The sequence below is a fragment of the Prosopis cineraria genome, unplaced genomic scaffold (genome assembly GCF_029017545.1).
Source record: "Prosopis cineraria cultivar Desert tree isolate PC_DT_omini unplaced genomic scaffold, ASM2901754v1 PC2066, whole genome shotgun sequence".
Lineage (NCBI taxonomy): Eukaryota > Viridiplantae > Streptophyta > Magnoliopsida > Fabales > Fabaceae > Prosopis > Prosopis cineraria.
The window spans coordinates 1-4893 of record NW_026557391.1 but is presented as its reverse complement, the minus strand read 5'-3'; the positions used below and the strand labels follow the sequence as shown (position 1 = coordinate 4893).

Genomic DNA, 4893 nt, shown 5'->3' with positions numbered 1-4893 from the left:
GGTTTCACACAAGAAACGTCACTAACAGTAATAATCATTGTGCAATGACTATAAATGATTATATTATATCTTTAACACCTATTTCATTCAATGGGTTATTTTGGCTATGCGTCGTGGCGTACGCTACCCTCCATCGTGGCTCATGGTACAGAGAGGCTCGTTACATTCAAATTTGCCTTGTACATCATAGCAAATTGACCACACGATGTGGTATGTGTCACAAAGGGCAAACTTCATTCTTTCTTTCTCTTTCCTTGCCCAGGTGGCCTGCCTTCAATTCAGATTCACTTCTAAGGCTGAAATCAAAACAATTACACCAAATTAGGCCCCTCTGGCCACACATCTCATTAACTTACTAATCATACTCATTAGCTTAACCAATCACGATTAAGTTTTCCTAGACGTTACACATCACACTCTCACACATGAAGGAGACCTTGAGATCACTACCCTAAAACCTTGAAATCAGAATGGTAGAGGAGGAGTGGATAGAAGAGGAGGACGGATGTGAGTGCTCCTTCAAGCTAACTAGTTGTTATCGAAAAGAGATGAAGAAGATGAAGAAAAAGTCGAGCAGAGAGAGGAGGTGGCACACGTAGAGGAGAGGAAAGATGAAAGTGAAGTTACACGTCAAATTTTCTAGTCAAAAAGTAATATTTAACAATCAAATGTTAGTATATATTAATTGCAAGGTGAAATTGCTCCATTTTTCATACTTCCAGGGTAACATTATTCCTTTCAAAAGATAAAGGTGTTGAGTGCTCATTTGAAAAAAAATTCAGGGTACTTTTGCCCTTTAACCTTTTTACAATAATTTTATAACTTTTAGTGCTAGCCTTAAAAATTGGACAATGAAAGTATAATAAAATAAATACTAATTATTTAAACATTATTATATCAGGAAAGATTTTTCTTTTTTTTTAAAAGATCTTCCGTATATTAAAATGGAAGTGAAGTTTAGAGGATAAATTGATCTATTGGCCAAAAAAAAAAATCGTGTTTAAAAAATTTGAAGTATGGTCGGTTCACATTGATTATATAATAAGTTTGTTATTAAAAATTTACAAGAGGTTTACTATTAATATACAACGGTATATTATTGAAAAATATAATAAATTAGTTATAATATAAATATAATAAATATTGAGCTGTTTGTTTGATTTAATCTTATAACATAGGCTATATATGTAAAAGTCTTAAGATTAAATGAGGGTTAAAATTTAATTTTATTATTTATGTAAATATATATATATATATATATATTAAATGTTACAAGTGGTATTCTATTTTTTATAATTTATAACAATTGGTATTCTATTTTTTATTTTTTAATTTCATTTTATTTGATTTTATTTAAATTAATATAAATTTTAATTTAATCTAAAATTCATTTAATGTAATTTAGTAAATATTAATGTAAAATATAAATTTTTTTATATTTTTTATTTTTCTATAATTATTATGTTATTGTATTCATAAAAGATGTCTTGCTTTTTTTTTTACCAAAATTTGTATTTTGTTGCTAGTAAACATTTAATTTATTTATATATGATATAATAATATTATGATATAAAAAAAATTTTAAAGGTTAAAAGATTGTATAAAAAAAAAGAAAAAATGATAATAAATTTTTTAAAAATATATAAATGACAATTTGATCTCTCCAAAGTCCTTAAAAACTTTTCTGTCATTAATAAATTTATATAAATTATTAAATTTTTTTTGAAAATAAATTATTCATAAATTTTGTTTAAATATTCACAATTTTTTTTAATATTCGTAATAATGCAACAGCAAATCACAACTTTGCATATTAAATTGCTTATTTGTTGTTACATTGTTGTGAATATTAGAAAAAATTATAAATACCTAAATAAATGTGTAAATTATTTATTTTTAACAAGGTTAATTTGATCATTTATATAAATTCATTAGTGACAAAAAGGTCTCTAGAAAATTTTGTAAAATTATGATATTTTAAGAAATTAAATTATTATTTACATATTTCAAAAAAATGTTATTATCATCTTCCCTAAAAAATAAGAAGATAGTGTTTTATGGCTAATTATTTAAAAAAAATTATGACAAAAAACTAAAATCTATTAGCAATTGACGGTGAAGTTTCACCATTTAGATAGAGCTGAATTACTTAATAAAATAAACTACATAATAGTTGTTTTATCATTTCATAATTTTTACATATTTTTAATTATTATATTTACTATTCATGTATAATTGCGTTAATATATGATTAGACTATGTGTTAATATATGGTTTTTATGAATTTTATTTCTTTAGTGAATTTCATTTATCTCTTCTAGTTCTAGTATGAGGTTAAGATGCTTTTTATTTATTTTGAAATTTAGAAAAAACCAGTATGAAAAAAAAAAATAAGTATGGAAGTGTCAGGTATGAATTTATAAAATAAATTTTATTATTTAGAGTAATAAATTTTGCTATTTTAATAATTATTTTTAGGCCTTTACCAAATTCTTCCTAAAATTAAGTATAAACCTCGATAAAACCCTTGCTCGGGAGCAGCGGATCCAGTTCTTAGTCGACGAACAAGCATCCCATACTCCGTCGGACGCCGTCCAGCGTTGTCAGCCCTGCGTGGTTGTTCTCGGGCAAGCAGTGAAGAAGGTTCGAATCCTAGGGCCTTTTCTACTCCCAAAATCCGGTGGGATTGATTTGTTCAATCTGGTGTTTTGAATCTAAATTTGAATTTTCCCCCGCGTTATCTGTCCCCGCTGTTCTTGCTTTCTATCAAACTTTTCATTTTAATTTGGCTTTGAATCTGGTCGTGTAATCGTTTAATATTGACACCTTTGGATTTGGAAATATTTACATGTTGAGTTTATTTTTTTGTACTTGTTTTTGCTTGAATGGTGTGTAATTGGCTATCATACTTCTTCCCTCTTCATTTTGATTACTAGCGACTTGTATGATTTGTATATATATGTATATATTGCAATGTTGGATTTGTTGTGTTTTGGCATTCTGTTTATTAATCTTTTTATATTATCATCAAATTTGGAAATTCTCAAGGTACTTGCGATGTATGATCTTGTAAATGACTTGGCTGGAGTTGTGTCAAAATATCTGGAACAAAAATTAAAAGGACATTATATCAACTATGCATATTTCAAAGATTTCAGTGGGGGCAGATGTCCCCACTGAGTGTGGTATAGGTCCGCGATAAGTTAAACTTTAAAAACTTGAAGAAGGCCAAATATATTCATCAGCCAAAAACGTAATAAAAGTCATAGTCCAGTGGACTGGTTCTGTTTTTTTATTCTATTTTCTATAAAATCTTTGTTGTACTTTAGGAGAGACTCAGACTTGCTTTGCTATGCATTGAGATTATACATACATCAAACACTTAGATCCCATTATATGCATATTGCAGAAGCAAAGGAATTATATACATTAGAAATGGCAGTCACATTCGTTGATGTCAACTCTGCTTCTGGGTTGAAAAAGCTTGACGAATACCTTCTCACCCGCAGTTATATAACTGGGTAAGTCCGCTGTTTGATTGTTTTCTTTTCCTCCATTTTTCCCATTCCCCCTCTTTGTTTCTAGGCGGTGTTCATTAGCTATCTCTCTTCAGGTATCAAGCTTCAAAGGACGATATTACAGTATACGCAGCCTTGTCAAAGGCCCCATCAGCTGAATATGTGAACGCTTCCCGGTGGTACAAGCACATTGATGCTCTGTTGAGAATGTCGTATGTCGTAAGTTCTAATACCATGCCTGATTATGGATTAAAGTAGGGTAATTGGGTATTGCAACTAGATGCATGGTCTTTCAATACCGTCCATTTACTTATGGCATGTTTTTTTTTTTGTCCGAGTTTGTGTTTTCCCTGATGTTTAGTGCATCATAATTTTACACCTGATGTCTAATAATGGTTGATAACATCATGAGTGTCCTGTTTCTTATTTGATTTATTCTTCATTCTGGACATACAGTGGGTGTATCTGGTAACGGATCTGGAGTCAAAGTGGAGGGTTCTCTCCCCATGGCAGGGGAGGCCATTGCCACTCCTCCACCAGCTGACACAAAGGTAAGCATTTTCCTCAATTTTATTCAGGTTTTATATTATGCATTAACTTGGTTTGCAAATGAATAAATGTAATATGATTAGATTTGAAACTTGTTTTCAAAATTTGAACGTGGATATTTATTGTTCGATTTTTGTTTTTCTTCTTTTCTCCTCGTTCTCATTGGTTGTCCAATTTTATCTTCTTTTTGTGCGCTCTGTTGTTTCTTCTCTCTCTCTCTCTCTCTATGTATGTATGTATGTATGTATTCTCCAGTTCTTAATGAAAATAGGGAGCCATCTGTGGCCCATTTATATAAATGACTGTCATTTATGTTGCCACATTTTTGTTCATTTTGGAGAACTCATTCTAACGGTTGACTAAATATATGTTATTAGGCTACATCAGCTGAGGATGATGATGATGATGATGATGATGATGTGGATTTGTTTGGTGAAGAAGAGCAAGAAGAGGAGAAGAAGGCTGCTGAAGAACGGGGCAGCTGCCGTGAAGGCATCTTCAAAGAAGAAAGAATGTAAGTTATGTTCCTACTGATTTTAAATTAATTGCCTTTGGATCCTGACATTTTTCTGACCCCTGTTTTATGTGTATGACTTTCTGCTTGTGTGTTATCAGCTGGGAAGTCATCTGTTCTGTTGGATGTGAAGCCTTGGGATGACGAGACGGACATGAAAAAGCTTGAAGAAGCAGTGAGAGGGCGTTCAGATGGAAGGATTGCTTTGGGGTGTTGTAATTGATATTTTGTTACCCTATTATTTTAAATGATAAATATACGATCCTTTATTGTAAATGATAATCTACATTCATCGTGTACCATCCTGTTTAC

At 30.7% G+C, this 4893-nt stretch overlaps 1 pseudogene; it reads left to right on the top strand.

Moving 5' to 3' along the window:
- The first annotated feature begins 2507 nt into the window (after positions 1-2507).
- On the top strand, positions 2508-4796 carry LOC129301358 (elongation factor 1-delta 2-like; annotated as a pseudogene).
- Positions 4797-4893: the final 97 nt, after the last annotated feature.